The sequence below is a fragment of the Xyrauchen texanus genome, chromosome 38, assembly GCF_025860055.1.
Source record: "Xyrauchen texanus isolate HMW12.3.18 chromosome 38, RBS_HiC_50CHRs, whole genome shotgun sequence".
Lineage (NCBI taxonomy): Eukaryota > Metazoa > Chordata > Actinopteri > Cypriniformes > Catostomidae > Xyrauchen > Xyrauchen texanus.
Window position 1 is genome coordinate 25,935,441 of NC_068313.1, and position 25,244 is coordinate 25,960,684.

General features: G+C 36.5%; 1 long non-coding RNA gene and 1 pseudogene across 1 annotated transcript; both read left to right on the plus strand.

Moving 5' to 3' along the window:
* The window catches only part of LOC127632111 (arsenite methyltransferase-like), a 61,981-nt pseudogene that overhangs the window by 27,864 nt on the left and 8,873 nt on the right, over positions 1-25,244 (plus strand).
* On the plus strand, positions 92-6,118 carry LOC127632120 (uncharacterized). Its single transcript, XR_007969046.1, has 3 exons — positions 92-503; positions 2,363-2,430; positions 4,103-6,118. It is a non-coding gene; the product is annotated as an uncharacterized LOC127632120 (long non-coding RNA).

A 25,244-nucleotide genomic window follows, 5' to 3' on the forward strand; every position in this document is an offset into this window, starting at 1 on the left:
GGGAATGGAATATGCGCAGTTTCCTCACTCGCAGAGCTTCGCCTCCTCCCCCTCCTATCCCTCTCGTTCTCGGTGCTCTATAAACTATCAGAGAAGCGCTGGCAACTTAAACCTGCTCCTCATGTACTCGACCCTGCAGACAGAATTATAAAGTCCTCGCTTCTGAGGTATCTTTTGTGCTTTACTTTCCAACCCTTTTTTTCTGTAAATAACCACTCTCGTTGGAGAACGGACCGGGAAACATTAGAGCTGCACAATGCTGAAGCCGGTTTTCTGCCTGTCAGGCACTTAAAGCTATTCCACTCATGGATGAGATAGGAGGGGTGCCGGATGGAGAGGGGAGGGGGTAATAGATTGTGGTGCCGTGGAAAAGGGAAGGTCGTTTCATTTCTGTAGTTCCAAGTTTCAGCGTGGTCTAGACAGCAGATATTTGAAAACTTTAAATGGAATAGACTGTTATAAAGGAGGATACTATACTCCAATTTATGATTCTCTAAACTATGGTAAGTGTGATCTTCATTCTCTATGAAAAGTTTGTCTGTGCTGTTATTTGCTTTTGCGCATGTAAATGGAGAGAATCTTTGGGAATCCAATACATTATTATTATTATTATTATTATTATTATTATTATTATAAGTATTATTAAAAAAAAGAAAATTAAATAATGGGGAATTTTTTTCCCCTCTGTGCTTGTACTCACTCTTTAAACAAGCTCTGTGTGACTTATCAGCTGAAGCTGAAATTGGGCAAAAAGCCAGCTTTGTGCTTGAATTCCAGACAGGTTCACGGCCTGATCTGTATTTCCAGTCTTTTACTTATTGAGTGATGTGAAAATGAGAGAGTATATTTATTTTCAGCAGTTCCTGGTTCAATATTGTTTTTGGAGATTTTACAGTCAGGTATGTAATCAATGATTCTCTAGAGTAATATATGTGCTAATTAATACAAAAAAATATTTATTGTATTTTTGGTGCCAAATGTATATTGTTTTATTAAACATTTTAAAAGCAATGTTACTTTTATAAAAAAAAAACTTCTATAATCATTCATAAGTTATCGGAGGTTTTTAGCTGCACATGTGCCTAGTCCAGTTTTGTCTTTGCCCACAGCAGACAACTTTAACTTTTCGTCACTCCATGGTTCTACACACTCTCATGGGGAAATCATAAGGATTTATACAAATTTTCTAAATTTGGCAATTTTGTATGATATCGTATGACTTTCACTACAGCCAATTACATCGCTGGACATCATTTTCATCAAATACACAACAATTACTTGCTTCTGTCACACACAGCAGCTTCCTATCATGTTTACACACTGTTGATCGGTTAGGTTTAGATAAGAGGTTTGGGCAAGGGCATAATATTAATAAGCATGTCCTTAACGCCTCGTGCATGAAACTCGTGCTTCCGCATTAGACATTTGCACGTGATGAAATCGTACCAATTCATACGAACAAACTCATACAAAATCATACATAATAGCCAACTTGTAAAATATGTATGAATTTTCACGAGACTGGGTTGCATGGTTTTATATTACAGTCCTATATGCTATATAATAGTGTAGTCTACCTAAAATTTCACTTTCAAGTTTCATACAAATGAGAAGAAAAAAATGCAAAAACACTTGCATTTGTTGTGGTGTCAATCTTCATCTAGTGCTTCGATCAGCCATACAAACCATTTTTGAAGTTGACTGTAAAAAGATATGGATATGGCGATGATTGACATTTCTGTGGCCGTGAAAAAACTTACTTACAGTGCAGGCTTATAATGCAAGTTAAGTTAAAGACTAAAAGCAACCCTTTTGAGAATGCTTGTTTAAAACCTTATCGAGTTGGCAAGATGACCCAATTAGCCAAGCTGAGGTTTCTGGTCTGAGGTGCCATGCATGGGAGTAGTAGGTCAAGTTTAGATCAAGAAAATTGGAATTGGAGTTCACAGAGGATTAAGACAGATTAGAAAAATCTTGTTTAAATTCCTCTGGTGATTGTGGAATTTCTTGAATCAAACAAAGTTAAATTGCTGAATGCATTTGTACAGTATGTTTTTCAAGAGCCTTTTGGGAGGCAATTAAATAAATATTAGAAAAATGAATAACACATATGTTTGGCTAATGGTTGTGGTTTTTATAAATATATATGAACATTTATGTTTACATATTAGGTTAACATTTACTCTAGCAAGATATACCCTTGTGTTTGGGAAATAATGGTATTTAGGAGAGCTGTATTAGACAGGTGAGAGGAGAGAACAGAGTTCAGATTTATATTGTTGTTGATTAGATGTTTCTGTTATATTCAATATTTATTGAAAGAAAAGTACAGTTCATTTACTCTTATTTCCACTCCAATCAGTTCTTTGGGTTGAAGATGAATGTGTATGAGGAAATCCTGGTGCCTGCTGGAAAGAAGAGGCTTTCATTGTGAGTTTATCTATCTGCAATCACTTATTACATGCCATAGAAAAAGGTTGATTAAACATTTACTTGAAATTACCATTCCTGGAATATTTCAACATAGAAACAGAGTTCTAAATTCATTCCTGGCGTGCTACATTTTGAATATTAGTTTTATGTTAATCTTGCTGGTTGATATCTCAATTAAACTAGAATCCAACCTTTGACTTTTTGATTTTTGAAGAGCAGAATTGTCAGAACATGCTTCTGCTGATGTTCTTTTCTCCTGTACAAGTACGCTGTACAAACACCTGTGACGAATACAAAGGAAGCATTACATTTCCAAAGTGTTTTGCCAAAATCAGGACACTTGTTAGGAGAAATGACAAGGCAAAAGAAGCACTTCGGGTGTCTAATGGTTCACTGATATCCACAGGAATTTTTCTCTGTTGCATTGCAGAGAGAGAGAGAGAGAGAGAGAGAGAGAGAGAGACAGAGAGAGAGTCAGATTCAGCAAATTAATTCATGCTCGTCACTATTGATGTGTGTTACAGTGTTTTTGCGGCAAAGATAAACAAAATGCTTTATACGTGTGTGTGTGTGTGTGTGTGTTTATGTGGTTTACGAGGACACCTTTTTATGTTAAAACTGGTAATTACAAGGGTATTATGCTATAAATGTGTTTTATGAGGGCATTTCTAGTGTCCCTAGGATGTTTTATTGAAAATGTAAAAATGCAGATAGCTAGGTTTAGGGGATAGAATATGTAGTTTGTACAGTATAAAAATTATTTTGTCTATGGAAAGTCCTCATAATGATAGGTAGACCAACGTGTGTGTGTGTGTGTGTGTGTGTGTGTGTTTTATGCTATCTATTAAATGAAAGGAACTTTAATGATGCTATCTATTAATATTCAGTTTTTTAAGTGAAATAAATTAATAAGATGAAATAAAATATACATACATACATATTTTTACTGTGTACATATATAGAGTATATACATATAAACACTGAAAAGAAGGAAATTAATGCATGCCATTCTAGATATATGGCAGTTGAGAATTGTAATGTTTACTTTTATGGAAAATATAATCACATAATTACAGTCATTATGCAATTGATAACTATATTGGAACTATGACAACTATAATTACTCTTGAATTATGTAACCCAACCAAAGACAGTTTATTATATTTAAACAGAATGTGTTCAATGTGTTGACAAGAATTTACTCACCATGTTACACACCAAGCTAATCTCAAAATATATATTGTGAACAAAGTAAAATAAACACATACAAAAAAATATAATACAGTTCAAACTTTTCCTGGACTTTAATATAAATGTAAATTTTTCTAGAGAATGTTTAGAAGAACCATGTTTTGTAGTCTTTATAATATTTGTGTGTGTGTGTGGGGGGGGGCTTTCATGTGATGTTATCATGTGGACACAGCCTCTTTTGTATTCTCAATTTGTGCACAAAGGTTATCAGAATTAAGAGAGGAGGTGTATGATATGCTAGCTCTTCCAAGCTATGCACTTCCAGAACTATTGGAGAGAAAATGGTAGCGAAAACAGCTAGAGTTTCAGTTAAATAAGCCTCCTCCAGTCTGGGGCTCATTCTCCACTGTAATCCTTGAATAGATCTTCCAAATGACAAAGTCCTGATGTCATGCTCTCCTTCTGTGTGTGTGTCAAGCTGGCAAGATATTCCCTCGCTTCACAGCAAGATCTGTCCACAAGTCCGAAAACACTGATGAGTGAGGACATCCATGTCCACAAAGAGATGACTTAATCACAAGAAGATCGCTGTATGAATAATAGATGCATATAACCACATTCAGCAGAAAAAGAGCCCTCCAGATACAAGTTAGACATGAGTTAAAATGAGTTATTAAAGAGGAAGATTAAGAGATTTGAAATGCAATAAACCAGAGATTTATAGGATATGATATATAAAATAAAATAGTTTTATCCATCAATATTCAGTTAACAAAATAAGTCAGTTGATTACAACAATTTGTGAACCTGTTTAATCTCTGACAAAAGAAATCAAATGGACTCAAAATGGAATCAAAGACTTAAGTATAATGGTGATAATAAAATAGTTTGTATTATTATTATTGCATTTTGAGGTAATGCTGAACAGTGTTTGTGTTACTGGGTATTCAAGTTTGTAATTGCTGTGTAAATACTAATTACCCACATTCTATACATACACCATCTATGTATTAGTGTTGTAATTTTGTAAATCTGCTTATAAATATTGTACATATTAGTAATTACTAATAGGAAAATGTAATATTTGCAACTCAGTGTAAAAAGTTTTTCTACATCCTCAGGTTAAAGGAATATTCCAGGTTCAATGTAAGTTAAGCTCAATCGACAGTATTTGTAGCATAATGTTGATTACCTCAAAAATGTATTTCGATTCATTCCTCCTTTCTTTAAAAAAATTCAAAAATCAAGGTTATAGTGAGGCACTTACAATTGAAGTGAATGGGACCATTTTTTGGAGGTTTTAAAATCTTCTGTTAAAACTCATGTATTATTTGAGCGATAAAGTTGTTTAAATTGTCATTTTTGGGTTTGTTGACTACATCATCATGGCAAATATGCTATAACTTTACACAGAAAAGGTTAATAAGTGATTTTATTACACATTTATTACACATACACATTACACATTATCATGTTAACATACTTATTGTTTATGTCTTGTGGCTATTCTTTTGAAAAAGTGAGTATTTTAACATTCAAAAGTTGGCCCCCATTCAAATCCATTGTGCCTCATTGTGAACTCGAATTTTTCTTTTTTTTAAAGAAAAGGCCGGGCAAATCAAAATAAATTTTTTGGGTAAACATTATTATGCGAAAAATGCTGTACATTCAGCATAACTTGTATTGAACCTGGAATATTCCTTTAACATTCATGTAAAGGTCAAGAGTGTTGGTTTTATTACAATTACTTATTCGGAATACATTAGGTGAAACATTTGAACTCACTGCATGGTGCAAATATGCTAAAGAAGAGACAGTAGGAGGAGGTTGATTTGTTGAGCTCCTCTACCTTGCCCAATCACTGTCTATCTCTCTAATTATTGGACAGCACACCTCTATGACATCACACAGAGAGGGAAGTCTTACACATTGTCGTTGTCAAGTCTGATGACCCAGGCTGATCTGTCTATGGAGGATGGGAGGGAATGGGGGTGTCTGTTTAAATGGATGGGCAACAGAGGGCATGGGAAAGTGTGGCGGGGTCACTGGACACGTGTGTTATCAAAGAAAAGTAATTAAACTGGCCAGCCCTTCAAGATGTGTCCTGCTCCATGTCCAGAAATCCCAAACTGTGATAGGCTGGAATATAGCTTATTTACTCAAACTAAAAATGTTGTGAAAATGCTTCTATTTTGCACTTTTCCAATTTAATTAAAAAAAGTTCAACTGTATTTTTTAAAATGACAGATAATATTATCAGCATAGCAATTTAAGTGAAAAGTTGAACTAAAACATTTACGTGAATTTCAGAATTTCTTTATATTTCTTATGTCCATTTTGCTTTAATGATCTAGCATGCAACTTGTAAGGATTTTACAAATCTGTGCAACGCCTGATGATCCACGTTATCCAGCATGATTTGAGAATGTTCCAAAGAGCATTTTGTGTGCTTCAATAGATGCAAGGACGTCTGTAACATTTGTAAAAGGGGTTAACATGGTCAATGTCTCAAATGTACTTATTTGATTAGTGAACTACTGCAGAATCCTCAGTTTGTTATTTTTCTTCACATCATTTCTTTGTATTAAATTAGTCAAATCTTTTTATTTTAAGGTTTAAAAAATATTTTTTATCCCATATTTTCAAAGTGGACTCAGATTTTTTAACCACACTGTACAGTATATATGAGAAGCCTCTGTTTACATGATAACGGTGTAACCATTATACTATATCCTTCTTGTCAGATAGTCTTATTACACAACAAAGCATGACATTTTAGATGCGTATATGTCAAATGCATTGATTATTTAGGCATGAGTAATTTCCAGTTTCATAGTGTCTCTAAATATATGCTCTCTGTTGGTGTTTCATAAAGGCAAAGTTCACAGGTGGTTAGGCTAAAGGAGATTTTGTCAATGATGACATATGCTTTCAATGGGTTTAATAGGAGCGTTTCAGCTCAGAAGGAACAAAAGGGATGAGGCCATTTTAAAACTGAACGCCCCCTCACAGGACTGCTATTTTTTTAACAATTCATATGGAAATCAGGGACAGGGAAGGACCAGATTCTCACATAAACTTGATGTGGCCATGAATGTGTCTCTGTGTTTGACCTGACCCTGCTGTGGCATAAGACACTGCCTGCTAGGGCCTGAGGGGCAGACACAAAGAAAGAAATGAAAAGCAAGCACATTCCTGCATGGCACACAATGGCAGCAGGAGAAAGGGAGAGGGAGAGAGAAAAGACAGAATGAACCCAATCTTCTCCCTGGGCTTTTCTCCCAGTCATGCCTTTAGGTCATTCCTTTTCTGCTCAAACTCTCTCAAGATCAATAATCATACAGTTGGCACCAAAAGGGCACATAGCAAATCTGGAATCATTTAATTGAAACTGAAATAAAGTTGTGGAATAAAAAATAAATAAACAAAGAAAAGCTATGACATTAAATGAAGATTAATTAGTTCAGTTTCTGTACTATTTCAGCAAAAATTATCAAATGTAAACACATTTGTGACATTGACCACTTTTATGCCTTTATACAAAAGGTCAGATTTTCTTGCTTCCACTGAAGCACACAAGATGCTCTTTGAAACACTATCAAATCATGCAGGTTGACATGGATCACCAGGTTTTGCACAAACTTGAGGAGTCTATGTCATCTCAAGTGCATGCTGTCATTAAAGCAAAAGGGAGACATACCAACAAACCCCAAAAAATGAATGCACTTTTTTTTTATATAGTTTTGGCTGATAATATAATTTTAATTAAACTTTTTCTTATTTTATCGAAAAAGAATGCAAAAGACAAGATATTTAATTGCAATCTCAGACTTCTGTACCCCACGGCATGTTAGAACATGTAAAATAATCTCAAATATTATACACATATAGTTAACTATCATACATTGTCTAAGAACATTTCGATGCTGGATTCACATATTTTATTTGTTCACTTGGACTTCTGTTTGCTCTATTCACATGTTATTATCCATTTCGCAAGACTCGTTTTATAGATATCTAAGACCAAAAAAAAATTGTTTGCAAGTGACACACCAACACTGCTTTGGTTGGATTATTATTATAATAATTTTTTTTGTATTTTCTCCCCTTTTCTCCACAATTTGGAATGACCAATTCCCAATGCGCTCGTGGTGGCGTAGTGACTCACCTCAATCCGGGTGGCAGAGGATGAATCTCAGTTGCCTCCGCGTCTGAGACTGTCAATCCACGCATCTTATCATATGGCTTGTTGAGCGCATTATCGCAGAGACGTAGCACATGTGGAGGCCCACGCAATTCTGGCATCCACGCACAACTCACCATGCGCCCCAACGAGAGCAAGAACTACATATTATAGTGACCACAAGGAGGTTACCCTATGTGACTCTACCCTCCCTAGAAACCGGGCCAATATAGTTGCTTAGGAGCACTGGCTGGAGTCACTCAGCATGCCCTGGATTCGAACTCCCGACTCCAGGGGTGGTAGTCAGCGTCAGTATAGGCTGAGCTACCCAGGCTCCAACATTGGCTGTATTATTAAACATGGGCAGCAAAGTCTTATTGTCTGTTTCAGTGCTTCAACCTGTTTAAAATCCACTTAAGTTTGTGTGTGTTTATGGTCAGGGTGCTTGCTGCATTTATGAGCAGAGTCCTGCCTTTGGGGGATGCAGGGGCTGTGGTGACCGTCATCTTTTGTGCGATGACTAGTTTACACCACACTTCACAACAAGCTGTATCTTGACATAATATAGAGGGCATTTAACAGTTTTCAGACAATTCAACAGATACTGGTGTTTTGATCATCTGAGTCATGCAGAGAGGGATCTGTTTGTGCTGTTTACTGAGGGGGAAGTCCTGAACACAAAACAAGAGAAGGGAGAATGTTACCTTTTCAGTAGCCATTCACTTTCATTATTTTTTTTTACAATTTCTTGCAATGAAAGTGAATGGTGACTGAGGCTATTCTTTTGTGTTCCACCGAAGAATAAAAGACAATTTGTTTTGCAACAACATAAGGATAAGTAAATTATGGCAGGATTTCATTTATAAAATTTTTTTGGTGAACTATCCCTTTAATTTTTTAATCTCTATAGTAACGAGAGATGTGTATGTATCTGTAACAACAAAAAGGGAATTCTGGGTGTATGCGAGAAAGACAGATTAATGAGATATAGAGAGACTAAAATAACAGCTCTTTTAAAATGTATTATGAGGACTGAAAGGCAGTGAGAATGCTGGCAGATTGAGCGGGTTATCATTTGGTGACCAGAACGTGAATGTGTTGGAGACAATGTCATGTGGCAGGGTCAAGCTTTCAGCATAACCTACTGATGTGACTATAAATAATGCATAGAGTGAGCTCAACAGACATTCACAGCTGGTCTTGGCTTCATTGTCTATTGTGAGTCACACGTTCGAGCGAGCTTAAAGAACATATTGATGGCTGTCTCAAAGTCAAAACACAAAAATGGACATTACAACTGACATGGTCATTAACGCATACCGCAAATCCTCGATGATGTAATTGCAGTATGGTGAAAGTCATTTGCTGGGACACATTGTCCGGTGGTGAACGTTGGCCAATTATTGTTGTCTGTTTGTTTACTCCATTGGCTATGTACTTTCTCTTTGAACATAAAATTATAAAATATGTGTATAATATTTGTGTATTTTTTTTTCTTTTTAAACAAATCAAATGCTTTTCAGAGCTTTTCCTAAAATGACTTTGAAGGGCACAAGGCATTAATTTAAATATAAATAAATCTTTAAAATGTTTCCTTTCAGAAAAATAATCACACTTGCTAATTTATATCTTCATCAGTCTAATTATACAAAATATTTAGCAAATATAAAGATAAAAATAACCTAAACAATTTAAAATGGAAATAGCTTCTACACAACAATATACCTACATCTTTCCTATGGCTGCATTATGGCCTTAAGGCATAAGTTATATTTAAAAATAATTAAATAATGGAGTGAAAATAATCGTAATATTCGTAACCTAAAGTTACATACTCAGATCACAAAAACATGCTTAAAATTTAAAAAAGGCTTTGGCTTCTGAGCAGCTGTTCGAGACACAAAGACTGGAAATGATTTACCAATTATACTTTTAATGTTGTTGCAGTTTAATGTGCAAAAATGGCCTGTATTTTTATAACAATAGCCAGTAAAATGGAATCAGACAGAGTGTAATTTCCAGTCTAAATTCAGACCTTGAGCTTCCATTTTCTGTGACCTCACCGCCAGCTACTAACATGGCGCGTGTGGTATGCTGCACGGGGCTTCATCCAATCAAATTTCTCAAAAAATAAACACCCAGTTCAGTGCATTCTCAATCTTTCACCAGAATTTAACTGAACAGGTCAAGAAAAATTAATTCATATTCACAACACTCATTATAGTGGTTAATAATATACAACGCTACTAATTTCCCATAAAACAGCTATGATCTAACAAATTTACAAATAAACAGCACAACTGAAATTTCTATATTATATGTAAATATATATTTTATACATTTAGAAATATATGGTACATTTTATGAATACACAAGCACAGAAATTTCAAGAATATTCACCCATTTTATTTATTTATTTTTTTGCATAAAAATAAACATTTATATCATTTCAAAAATATTTCATTTATGTTGTAATATTTCAAAATATTGTATTAAAACACAAACACTCACTACTTATTTCGAAATTATTACACTTCTATAAATTACTTTTATTTTTGCACATTTGATGTTTCGAATTACAATTTTCTTGTATTTATTTCTTATATTTTTTAAAGATTATTTTAAAGCACTAGGCAATATTGAGCACATAAAACTTCAAGTAAAGGGTAAATCATATTTTCAATTATATCTTCTTTTTTTTTTCTCTAAGAAATACAGTACACTATCACAAAAATATTTCTGTGTGCTTTTTAATATGTATATTATGTTTATACAGCCAGTTTAAACATAAATAATGTTGAGATTATATCACACACATAATGATTCTCTGGCAAAATAATGATTTCTGTACTTCTGATATAATTTCAGCAATGTCTGACATGAGTGAAAATGCACTCAGGAAATCTAATCACAGTGGCAACATAGTGAAAAGTCTAATAATCCCTCAATATTTGCAAAACACCATAGTGACCAGAGACAGAGAAAATGTTAAAGCCTTACAGCTTTACTAGCAGCATTTTTAACATATATGTTTAGGTAGACAATCAACATATTGTAATTTTACATCAACTAATTTACCTACATCTATTAAAAATGTATGCATGCAGTTATATCAAATCCAAGACACAAGAAAATAATTAAACTCACCTTATGAGAGATCAGTATTTCACAGGAAAAAATAAAAATCTCATGTGCATTGTGACGTGACTACAGCCTTATTATTAGTTTTTTTCAAAGCAACTGCTCCATTTGCCATGTAAACATCTCTTTAAGATGCAATGGAAGCATACCTAATAAAAGTAAAGCAATGCATTTGAAATAGTTTTTGATTCTATAGCTTAAATCTCTCTGGTTTGTCCTCATCCTGGTTGAGACTGAAATCCACTGGTAACTGAAATCACATCAGGATCAATAACAAATAAAAATAGCATTGATCTGAAGTATCACAACATGCTTATCCTAATGTTCAGATGATCAAAACAGAGAGGCGGAGGACAAGACGAGAGAGACAAGGGGAGAGAGAAAGCAGAAAGAAAAAGAAAACAAAAGGTGAGAAAGAGGAATAAAGAGAAGTGGATGCAGAAAAAAGTGAGAGAGAGGGCGGGTTAAAAAGAGAGTGAGAGTGGTGGTGAAGTACGAAAGAAGAGAGCGAGAGAGAGAGAGAGAGAGAGAAATAGAGAGAGAGTTGGCCCACAATGTGAGCCTGATTAGAAAAATGCTTACTAAGCTATCCATTTCACACAAGCACAGACAGAGTGCTCGATATTCAGTCGATCAATGAGGCACAAAGGCAAAATCGGCCGAAGCTCCTTTTCAAATTCACATCTCCGATGTCCCCCCTGCAGTCTGCGGTGGTGCTACGCACAGGGAGCAAGGGTTACCTCAAGGCTGTTCCATGGACCATGCAAACAAGTCTAGACCGGTGACCTGCTGAATTGTTTCCTTTGAGGGCCAGGCAAGTTCGTTCAGGAAGAAGAAAGCGAGGCGTGCCCTCTATTCAATGAGGGAGCAAGGAGGTAAGGAGGGCAAGGAGAGTAGGCATCTGCTACCATGGTTACTAGCCAAGTATGAGGATTCTGCTATTCAAGTGGCTCCTTTCTCATGCTCTCAGCCAGCCAATGTCACACGATTAGAGGAAAGGAGAGCCACAGTACCAGGAGCACTTCTTTTAATACTTAAATGATACGTGGGCTGCCCACATGCATAGAAAATCCATGGAGGATAGAAGGACGACTGTATGTCACATGACTGCGTAACATAGCCGGTTATTATTTCATTATTTCCTTTAAAAGCAAAGCGTAATTTTTTTGGCTATTGCTTCGACGCATGCAGTTTTATAAAAAATTACCTGATACGGAGCAGTCAATGTGTTGATCATTTACTCAACACTGCTTGCTTCCATTGAACAATTGTCGCCAAATGGTGACTACTTACAGAAGCCCTAATTCTTGACAATTTTGGTTAACTGTTTTTGCTCAGATAGGTTACTATCAGTGCAGATGATGAATTCTTTCGAAAATGTTACTGTCGCTTTTTGAATTTAGATATTTACACTTTAAACACTTTAAAAAGTAGAAACCTGCCATTGTTTCTTTAAACAATTAAGCTATTTCTGCCTGATCTAATCCTTGAAATTAGTTTTGTTGGTGTTACCTGTATTAATGTTGATTCAGTGATGTAATATATCTTTGAATTACACGAAACCAGTTTATTGAGATGTTTACATATTAAGCAAATTGGTTAGGTTAAACAAAATTTCCCAGTGTAACGTCTAAATTGTTCTTGGAGGTAATTATTTTGTCATTTTAATTAGCCAATTATTGATTGAAATAATCTCCAAGAAAGTATCATTATGAAATTTTGGTTCTTGTTAAATTCTTTACAAACAAGCACATAGATCATGGTGAAAATCATGCTTACCTCGGAAAAATTCCCTTTTCTTGTTCTGTCACAAGACTACACTGGGTTTCTTTCAAGTGAGAGCGACAGACTGAAAGAGAGAGAGAGAGACATAATTTGGTGTTCCAGCTTTTTCAGCCAAAACATTTTTAAATACTAAAAATACTAAATGCATAATTTTTTACCAAAATATTTGAATTGATTGCCAATTGTTTTGATGAAATCAATTTTGGAATGCTGGACCTGTCCCAGCAGCTGACACTTGCTCTAGCATTCATACTCTGAAACACAGACAGATGGCTAGGACAGAGGGAAGGGGCAGAGCAAAAAGAGGTTTAGTGAGGATCGTGGGAAAGTCTTGAGCTCAGTTCACCTGCTTAGAAGGAGGCAAGAGCAAGAATATGTTTGCTAACTAGTGACCCATGGTTAAAGGGAAGGCAAAAATTGCCCCATCAATATAGGCGTTGAACTTATTTGCAAATCTGTGATCATTGGATTATAATAGTTTAGTAAAATGATTCAGCTTAGAGAATTTTAGTTTAATTTCATATAGATTTAAATATCGACAGTGGTTAAAATAAAATAAAAAAAATTTGAGAAAATGTTCATTTCTAAATATTTAGATTGGCCAATGCTTGCCAATTTATTTTTAATCTTTGGTTTGGGTTTGGTTAGGCTGCCTTGAGTGTTTTTATTTATTTATGGCTTTGAATAGGCACTGGTATTTCTATTTTCTAGCAATAGAGTTTATTTACCATGATCAAAACTCTATCTGGACATGCAAGGATAATCAGCTTTTACAATTTTTTTGCCATGGCTGCATGCGATACACCCTTTGTTTAAAACATAAGCTTAGGCCAGAGCATGAACGTGTTGAAAAGAAAATTTCAACCCTGAACTCCACGGTGTTGAAATTACTATTTTAATTTGTTTTGAAAAATTGCAAGATATTTAACCCTTTAAAAAAAGCAAAGAACATAAAATACACCACATGTATTAATTGCCATTTAGCAAAACATTAGGTCCCAAATAATGATTCTTCAAAATATTGCTTTTATTTTTAATTGTATATCTTGTATAAATCATCAAAATAACATTGTAAAGATATGATTATTTGCTTTGACGTCAGTGGACATCTAAAAAAATGCTGCCATGTTACATGTTACAGATGAAAATTATACATTATACGACCTCAGTATTTATGCAGACCCCTTTTTTAAATAATTTGATAAAAAATGTGACCCACTCACTCCACATCAAATTTGTATCCACCAGGTTCCAAAAACCTTTTTACAGTTACCACAATTTTAGTGCACTTGGGTTTGAACAAATCAAAAACAAAAGGGGGATCATGTCACTCTAGGCACTTGCCCTACCGGGGTGGAGAAAGTGAGAAGGAAGTTAGGAAGTGTTACTGGTGTCTTATCCTCTTTACATCTATTGTTGTTAACAAAGGCCAGTCACAATAACGCCTGGGGTGGATGGCACTCCACTGAATAGCCACTTTGGTGGGATTTAACGGGTTAACCATACACAAAAGCGGTTGAGGCCATGTAACACAGCAGGGGTGAAACATTGGAAACACCAGGAATTCACATTCTCCACGCCCCTAACAATTGGCCTTAATTTAACTTTAGCTTTTATATATTTTCCATACACTTGGGTTCTTTTTTGTGTGAATGCTGCATATTTGGTTTTGTGAGTGATGCAAAAATGATTTGTTTGTTTATACTAAAGAAAAATCCCCCAGTGGTGTCAAGCATTCACTGCCCTGAAGTAGTGTACTTACAGTAAGCTGGAAAATGATTTTGACAAGGTTTAATTTTCTGCTTTACTCTGATTCGGTTATGGCAAATATTTATTATTGCAGTCTGGCTCTTTATTTGTCTGGCTCTGATTTTGATTGTGAGTTTCTTTGGTTTGCTTTCCATATAACTATATCATAATAACCATTTATTCCCTGTCTCCCTGGAGTCATTTAAATCCTGGAGTCTGCTCCAGGGGGAATGAAGAGAGGGAATAAAAGCTAAAGCATGACCTGGGATTTACATCATTTTAAGGGTGTTGTTGCTGTGGATATTAGAGTGATTAAGAACTCATATATTCACACCTTTGAGCTCCATTAATATATATTTTAAAGGGATGTTGTTCCACCCTTATGTTGCATGAATTACTTCAAACCTGCATGAATTCATTTCTGCCATGGAACACAAAAGAAGATGAATAGCACAGACTGACAGCCTCAGTCACCATTCACTTTAATGCGTATGCTGCAGTCCCTAATATTCATCTATCTCCTTTTGTGTTCCACGGATAGTTTCTGGGGGAACTATTCCTATTAAAATATGGTCAAAACGGTGTATCATAACAATGAAAAAATAATCAGTGTGCTATTTATTTCTACTGCATGTTCAGTTTAAGATACTCATCAGATTTTTTTTCTTTACGCTTCATGACAAATAATTATATTACATTAAATTACAAAGAAATATAAATCTCTGTTTAATCCATGCAATTAAATACAATGCCATTTTAGCAAGGGATGCATGTGTTTTTGCACTACACAGTTTTGAGTCAACATTAAGTATTACTGTATTTTGATATATGTTTCTCATATAAGTCATGATCTCAAAGCACTTTAATTTCAGAATCTTCTTTGTTTGCAACAAGCATTGATCACATTATATCATGTGAAAAAAGGAATTATTCTATTCTGGTTATCAGTACCATAATGATGAATATTATAGTAGGACTGAGTAGTATCACACAATCGAATCATGCAGCAGTGAAATCGGAGTCTCATTTTCATGAGGCTCCTTGTTTTGATTCCACCCCTGAGGAATCGTTCGCCTCATTTGACCCCGGCTTTTATTATGATGCATTTCTACTCTCTTTCCATTAGCTGTACTGTTGAGGGATACCACTTTGCATTCCCTTTTCCACAGACTGTGGTGTGCACAGATTCCAAGATGCTAAACAATGCAAACATGTGGGAGTTTTCACACAGTCATCAAATTAATGTGGTTACGTTTAGACAACAATTTACAGTAGCTGAATAGAACAATTATAGAGATATCATACAATACAATACATTCGAGTCAAAACAAAAGACAATTCACTTAGCTCACAATGCAATTTGTATTCATATTTTAATTTTAATTTTTGTGGGGGGTGGAAAAATACCCATGCTGACATAAAGACAAACAGATCAATAGGTTTTGTCCTTGCAAAATAAACTACAATAAAATTGGAAAATAGAAAAAAATACACAATTTAGGTATGACATTTCAGATGTTTTGTATATACTGTACTACGATGATTCACTCGAGAGAGAAAAAAAAAACATAAGTAGAAGGACAAACCAATCAAGCATCATTTCAATGCAGAAAACTATCAAATATATTTTACAGTGGTGTTTAAAATATTTTTGTTTAGTCCAAGTAAGAGTTAATGTACAATAAGCCAGTTATTATTGAAGAATAAATCATAAATCATTTGGCTCTCATTTTATAAAACATATTTAAGAGCGGAATACAGGGATTGACCAATCAGAATACATTGCTACATATATGTATATATAAAGATATTTTAAAATATAAAGTTATATATATATATATATTTAAGAGTTGTCAGTGTCTTCTATTATCTGATTTAGATTTTATGTTATTTTACAACCATTGTCAGGAAAGCAGTCTGTATAGGTCTGGTCAATGCATGGCCATTCAGGTCCTATTTTTTATTTATTTATTTTTGAAAACCCATTCTCATGAACTTCTGAATGGCATTTAAGTTCTAAGCTTTAGTGACACCATAAGACATTGTTGTCTCACATTTTGTAGGCCTGTGGTAAATCCTTTTGTATGTGTGTGTGTGTTTTTTTTTTTTTTGTCAGATATCAGAGAGGGTTGAGGTGCTATGTGCATGCTTTAGGATATGGTGTATATTTAGGATCTGCTTTTGTGGTCCAGGAAAAGTTTATAATGAACCAAAGTCTCCTTAATTAATTTACAGTTTCCATTGCTGTCCTGAGTTTTCAGCATTTTTGAAAATGGGGTTTAACTTTTTCTGTCCCTTTTTAATGAAAAATGCTTCTTGTTAAAAACATTCTTGTCTGGTCAGAGTCTGTTTGGTCTGGTATAGTCTAGTCTTCACTGTTTTAATACTGAGTCATTGTTACTGGATACCGTGACATTCTGGATGCCTGGAATAAGGATTGCATACTGTAAATCACATGAAATGGAGGGAATTTTTTGTTTTACATGCCAGCTGTTGAAACTATGTTGTAAGAAATATTTAAGAACTGATGCAGGCAGATTGTGCAGCTTGAACTGCTTTGTCAAGCTCAGAAGAAATTTCCAGACTTTTGCTATTTCTCAGGAGAATGTAAAAAATTAAGAAAAAAAGTGGCAATTTCCTATATTATATCTATTTAAAGGTGAATACCAACAGTGCTTACACTAAGTGATAGTGCTGGGTATTTATACACATTTCCCAGTTTTGATTTGATTACGATTCACCAGCGCTCCATTTTGCTAACATTTGAAGGAAATTATCTTTCAGTTAATGCTGTAAATTATACATGTTCTAACATGGTCCATTAAAATTAACAGCAGGGCCCAATCCATGCAGTTAAAATGCTATTTACTTAACAGATAATCACACAACTTAAACTGAAGTACACTTTAAAGTAAAAGACTGACCTTGGATCATATTTTTACCCAGCCCTAATAAGTGATCAACTGAAACACTTTATGATAAAAAACACCACAGTTTTCGTATGGATTGCACTTTGTATTGTATTAGTTCTGTTCATTTACATTTTCACATCCTCATTGTACTGAGCATCAACCTCTAATGGATAACATACACATGCCAATGGTTAGCAATTAACACTATGCATTGTTAATCCACTGACGAGGAAAGTAATTAACAAAGAAAGTAATTAAACTGAAATTGCATTAGATTTTTTTGAAGGGCAGTTTAATGAATGCTTTCACAAGCCTTTTGAAATGCTGGGAGCACTGATCCTGAAATAATGCTTTATTTAGCCACATTCATGGTTATGTTTATTTTCAAGACAAGATCATTTTAAATTCATAAAGTATTGATGTTTTTCATAATCTCCAAATGTAGTGCTTGGCTGTAGTCAAGAAATCATGACAAGAAATTATCAATATATATGCTTCGAAACTCCCATCCATATTTCTCTTGGCCTCTACATGGCTTTTATGAGATGTTATTTTTCACAGAATACAAAAGAACACAAAGTAAATGACTAAGCTGCCCAGCCCTTGATTGGAAACTTTAGTCATGGATTCTTTGGTACATTGACAATCTTTCCAGAACTGAAATGGCTTTTTACGTAGTAAATTAAATATTAGTCATACTGGTGTGTTATCATAATATTACAATATTCAATTAAAGCAGCACAATGGAAAAGTCTGTCTATTAAAGGAATATTAAACCCGAAAACTTTTATTATGTAATCATTTCCTTAACCTCGTGTTGTTTCAAACCCATATTGACTTTCTTCTGTGAAATACAAAAGGATATGAGGAATATTATGAGTGTGATACAAGTTAAGTTTAATTGAGTGCATTTGTGGCATAAGCTGTGTCCCAAATTACACACTATACACTATGCACTTTACAAAACTCAACCATGTAGTGTATGAATTTTTAAAGTGTAGCATCGTCCCAAATGGAACACTTAACTTTTTTTTACTGCGGATGGAAGTGACATTTCAAGTGCTTGTGATGTGTTTCCACTAGCTTTAATGTATTAGCCAACCTCAGTTCAACACTAGTTTTAGTTCCTATAGTGGGTCTGGTCGGGGAATTCCTCAGCTGAATTTGTGGACCAGAGGCTAGAGAGGAGTCATTCAGGGAGCCGAGTTAGTTGGATCGTGATCGCCTCAGTGGAGGGGAAAGGCGCTAGGTGCAAGTGGTACTCCCGGTCAGTTGTTCCATGTTACCGAGTTCTACCAGCTCGGACCTGAGAATACACAGAACGAGACCGACTCAACCCTGAGATTGTAAAACCTCATAAAGGTATTGGGTGTTGCCCAGCCTACCGGTCTGCATATGTCTGCTAGGGATGCCATACTTCTTGTCGAGTGTGCTTGAACCCGCAAGGGGGCGTGCACGGCCTGGGTGTGATAGGCCAATGCGATAGCATCAACAAACCAGTGGGAAAGCATCTGTTTGGAGACAGTGTTCCCTTTCTACTGTCAGGCAAAGCAGACAAAGAGCTGCTCAGAACATCTAAAGTTCTGCTTGCGGTCCACATAGGTAAGCAAAGCACGCACCGGACACTGCAAAGAAAAGGCTGGGTCTGCCTCCTCCCGGGGCAGCGCTTGCAGGTTCACTACTTGGTCCCTGAAGTGGGTCGTAGGAACCTTGGGCACGTAGCCCGGTCATGGTCTTAGGACCGTGGTCTTAGGACCGTGGCTGTGATTGGAACCTGGACCCGAGGAACCAATCTTCTAGCCATGAAGGCTGTGGGGAGGACGGAGGGTCCAGTCCAACCCCACGCTTGTGGTGGCCAAGGCAAGCATGTTGCCCATCTGGGTGTCAGCCTCAGACTGGGTGTGCCGACCCGAAGGCGGCAGTCCAGTCGAGTCTTCCGCATCATACGCCAGAATGCTCTCTGATGCAGCAGCGAACACATCATCCAGCTCGGGGGGGTCGAGGGAGTAAGCAGACTGGCCGTGACTGTTCCTTTAAGACGGAAAGCGTGACCGCAACATTGCCATGTTGAGGTTCTCTCACTGAGAACACAAACCATCCACAAATGCTGCCTCGGTGTGATCGCTGCCCAGACACACGAGGCAGTGACTGTCAGGAGTAGAGAGAACTCAACTGCATCCAGGAACTACACAGGGGCGGAAGGGCATCTTTATAAAGACGCGTCCTGAAAAGGACGTTCAACGCCGCTATGTATTGCTCTTTAAGAGAAAATAGGCTAACTGCAGAAGGTGGTGCAACGAGAGAGAGATCGTTTACGGTCAGCTGACAGTCATGTGTGTGTTTGTGTCGTTTGTTTAAGTTTCTCATTAAAACTATTTTAGAACTATTTAATATTGTCAAGCCAGTTCTCGCCTCCTCCTATGCCCATCTAAATCCATTTACACTGGTGCCGAAGACCCGGGAAGGAGGAGGGATACGCCATAGAAGAGTTCTCGCTACTACTACCGTCCACCCCAACGGAGTAGCCGTCTGCCGGGGGACGGAGGAGCCCGGCCACCTGGAAGCGGAGGAATGGCCACCGACCGCGAGTGGGGAGGGGCTCGCTGCCTACCGCCTGGAGAGGGAGAACCGCTGCCAGGGGCAGGGGACACCCCTTCTGTTCCCCGAGAACGCGGCGGGGTTTTCCGTCCGACAGGGGCAGGAGGACTACCTCTGATCTGCCTGGGGAGGTGTGGCTGTCATCCGTTAGAGGGTGGAGGAGTGTCTGAGAACCAAGCTATGGCGTATCGGTGAACTGGTGAGAACTCTCTCCTCTCGCTCTCTCACTGCCGCTCCACGTTGGCCTTTTCCCTCTCTTTTAAATTTTACAGTGTTTTTTTGGGGGGGTACTACACTGTTACAGGAAGTACCGCGCCTATTTTAATTATTTCTGTTTCCCTCCCTTTGTCCCCTCCCTCATCCAGGTAGACGGGGATGACCAGATGGGGAGGAAGGCACATCCCTCCCCAGGGAAAGAGTGGGGGGTGTATGTCATGCCAGGGGCTCCCCAGCCTGAGAGAACGAGGGAGGAATGTGAGAGGGCGGAGGGTGGGACCGGGTCGTGATTATACACACCCAGTCCCTTATCAGGCTAATTAAGCCTCCAAGAGGGATAAAGGCCGACTACGGAAGGTTGTGCGACGAGAGAGATCGGTTACGGTCAGCTGACCGTCATGTGTGTGTGTGTGTTTGTGTCGTTTGTTTAAGTTTCTCAATAAAACTATTATTTATATTGTCAAGCTGGTTCACGCCTCCTCCTTGCCCGTCTAAATCCATTTACACTAGGTTAAAGTGAGACACTTATAATGGAAGTGAATGGGTAACATTTTTGGAGGGTTTAAAAGCAGACATTTGAGGCTTGTAATTTTATAAAAGCACTTGCATTCATTCTTCCGTTAAAACCTGTGTATTATCTAATCTGAAATATTGTTTATATAGAAATGTTTACTGTTGTTTTTAATGTTTATGGCATTAAGTAGTCATGCAATGAAGTTGTAAATTTGGATATACCTTTACACAGAAAAGGTGATTAAGCGATTTTGTCATACTAAAATCATGTTAACACGCTTATTGTTTACATCTTATGGATAAATGTATAACATTGAGTATTTTAATGTTTACGGATTGGCCCCATTTACTTCCTTTGTAAATGCCTCACTGTAACCCAGATGTTTGCTTTTTTGAAGAAAAGGTGGGACAAGTCCTCTGAGTTTAACTTGTATTGAACCCAGAATATTTATTTAAGCCTGATCAAAAAAGAATAGTTAAATTGTGCAGTAATGAAAATGTAATGTTTAAAACATGACCATGGCATCACAAAATGAATTAAACTCTAAATAGGGAAAACTCTCTTTAGTGATGGCCAGATTTCATAAATCTCAGGCCAAATGCTACTTTTGCAGACATTCTACTATTTCATAGTCAAGGCGTACGTGAGTATGTTTACCGCAGCTTCATGTAACTCTCACTGAGAAGGACCTGACTTTTCCCCTCAATCGCTCTTCTCACAGCTTCAAATATGACAACTGCTGCAAACAATTCCCACTAAAATACTGTCCATGTTTATTCTGGCACTGTGCAAGGAGATTGATTGGCAGTTGGGCCAAACAAAGCCATTTTTTGGCACCTCTCCCAGCAAATTTCTTCTTGCATTGAACCAGTGGTATCGGGTCCCTTTTCACAGAGGTTGACAAAAGACCTTTCCCTGCACACCTCAGTACCTTTAGCCCATTCGACCATCCATCAAATCAATAATTGCTTAACCTTGACGCAAATGGATGAAAATGAGTGAAGGGTAGCGAGAAGAGAAATTACAGCTATTGTTCTGAATTATGATGGATGGAATATGAGCACCTCATGGACCTCATGGATACTCTACCTCCTGTACACCGAGTCTGGCTAAAGATGGCTATTTATCAGGCAAGAAAGGGATTTGCTCTGTGACAACACTACTTTACATCTGGAATAGTGTACTTTAAGTGGTCTTTGTGTAGTGCATAACAATTTGGACTGCAACATCCTCCTGGACAACCACACACAGGAGCATAACGCTGTTAAAATTGGCCATGAGTTATTGCGGACAGGCGTTGCCCAGGACCGTCTTTCAATTTGTGTGAAATTCAAACCGGAACTGTTTTTGTCATAATTTTTTCTATCATCTTAATCAATCATCTGATCTATCATCTTAAAATCCTTATCATCAGATGATCTTCATATTCTGTCTCCATTTGTTATGGAATATTTACAATCTGTGCCGATAAATGCACTTGGAGAAATACTAGATATTGACTGCTATGGATAATAAATAACCTCCATTAATTTAGAGCAGCTTTATATAACATGGAGCAGACTGATCTCACTATTAATTTGGTGAGAGTAGGTCGGAAGTTCTGCTTCTGAAATCAATCTATGCTTACCAAAATGTGAACCACTACCCTCAGTGGTCAAAGCTGGATGGTTGTTGAACTTATGGACATATGTACTCCAATATTCAGTTGAAATGTCCACAAAGTGATGCAAAAAAGGATTTTTTTAGTTGTAAATTATGTAATACAGTTAACAGGAATGTATTTTTGTTAACCATACACCCAAACCTAACCCTAAACCTAACTGTCAGTGGTGTAAAAATGTCATCTTAGAGACAAGGACTAAAATCGAAATGTTTTTCACTTCGGTTCCTTCTCAGCAGAATCAGTATTTATTTATTTAGAATAAAATAAAAGAACAGTTAATAAAGTTCTTTAAAAAAAAATAATAGACTCTGTGATAATGGTTGGATGAAATATCAGTTGCAGTGCACAATGTGCAGTAAGGCAAAGAAATGTGTAATGCAGCAGTTTCCTTCAGAATCAAAGCACATGCTTATCATGTTCAACTAAAAAGCTTGAAGCACTATGTTTTGGCCAAGTGGTGTAATTCAAAACATTTACTGTGATAAAACTTTTGGCCTTAGGCTTAATGTAAAATGTATCGGAAAGAAAATTAACCAGTAATAACCGGTTACAAATATTTAATATTTGTAATCTGATATTTTTGCTCCGGAACAACTGAAAATGACTTAGTTCCTGTTTTCGGTTACATTCTGCAAAAAAAAATCTGTTTTCATTTTCATTCCTTAAACCGTTTTAAGCACTGCCTAGAGGTAAAATACCACCTCCTAATTGCACTCATCAGTGATTATGTGAATGCAATTACTCCAAGGTTATCACAGGGCCAGAACCAGTGCCGCTGTGACTCATTTTCAGTAGACTCGTTTGAATTTATGTAAAACATTCTTCCTGGAGACAGCGCTTCTGTTAGTCATTCTTCAATATGGCGTTGATTTCAGGGTACTGGAACATTCAGTTGCAACATGTCCTTTTCCAGTGAAATCATGTTGCCAGAAGACTGGGTGTTTTTATTCCTAAATGTTTCATGCTTCCTTATAGGAACAATTAAAGTAAAAAAAAAATATAAACAAATTATTTAAAATAATTTAAAAACCTGTTGAGAACCACGGGTCTAAAACACGGGTCTGCTCTTAAAATCATGCACGTTAGAGTTGCAATGTGGAGTGTGGTGCATCTGTCAGAGTTCTCTCAGTGACTTTAATAAGATTCAAACAAGAGTCTTGTTTTCACTCAGCAAAATACCGTGCAGTGTGTGAGTCATGAGTCCTGTCATATGTTTGAGTAATTGCTATGAACCGAGTGACTCCTCAACGCATGTAACACTGCCTTGTAGCTAAATGGCACTTGAGAGGCCCCACTCAGCTGATGCTAGCCTTTGCTTGTTTAAAGACTAATGGCACCATTTAGTTCACTTCACGTGTGCACAAACAAATCAGCTTGTGGTGCAAAATATTTAACTTTTCCAGATAAACTGTCCCGGCAATCCGTATCTTTCCTTGACTTCATTACTTTTCTTAATGCTCAGGATCAGATTAATTGATCAGTCTAGGTTTCCATTCTCGCGTGGAACACCAGGCATGTCAATGAATACAAATCAACTATAAGGTCTGGAATACATTATAGATGAAAATATTCTTCATAAATCACCAAAATGAACAATACTTTGTTAAACTCTAGGATAATATTTAATATTTACAATGAAGTAATGGGCAATCTACAGTAAGTTACTGGAGAGAGGAAATAAACTGAGTTACACAAGCATGTTTTTGAGGGCACAGATGTATAAAAGTCTATTTCAGATGGGTATGTGATAAGTGTAGTATACTTATTTATATTACACAAATTCACTAGCAACAGTATACCAAACTGTGAAACTAATCTGGATTTAGAGACAGTAACAGCATGGTCTATTTGGTGATGCTGGGTGACCTGCTGGTTAAGCTATTTTACAGCATAGTGGGGAAACCAGCATCCCAAACAAAAAATATGCTAGTGACAAGATATTCTGTTTTTATTTTTTCAGCATAGTTAACCCCAATATATAAATTGTCTAAGAATTTACTTAACCTTATGCAATCTCAAACTTGTATGACTTTTTTTCTTCTGCAGAACACAAAATGAAGACAAACAAAGTCAATGGGGTCCAAAAGAACATAAAGGCAGCATAAAGGTAATACAAAAAAAAAAAAAACTTGAGTGGCTTAATCCATGTCTTCTGAGGCAATCCAAACAGTTTTGGCCGATTAACAGTCTGAAATGTAACTAATTTTTCACTATAAATCTTGACATCTGCAATCTCCTTCGTGCGATCATGATTTTAAACTTGATTACATTTCCAGGTGATAGAGTGTGTAAATGATGAGAGAATGATTTTCATATCAATTTATATTATCATTATCATTTTACTGGTTTACAGTTTCAAGTTTTCAGTGGCATGCACGTTGACAGGTTTTTAGTGTTAGGTCATTACATGAACACATGAGCTATACTGTGAATAAGCTTCTCTCATAGTGCTCATGAACGTGCAATGGACATCTAGATTTAAGCTGAAAAATGACTTCAAATTCAGTCTTGGTCATATGCTGTCAAAGGACTAGGAATATGATGCACCAGTTGCATGGATTACTTTTATGATACTTTTATGATGTTTTTAAAAGAGAGGCACTTTCCACTGCCACTGTATTGCAAAGATGAAGGGTGATCTTTATAAAACATCTCCTTTTGAGTTCCACATAAAGAAAATTAAATGGGTTTGGAATGACATGAGGCTGCATAAATAATGACTTTCATTTTTGGGTCAACTATCCATTTAACTTTTCTTGCTTTGTGGTACCAAAAAGAAGAAGAGATGTACAACAGTAGCAGTATTTAGCAACATGTCTAGTCCAAAAAACAAAATTGTTTTTTGGACTAGACATGGGT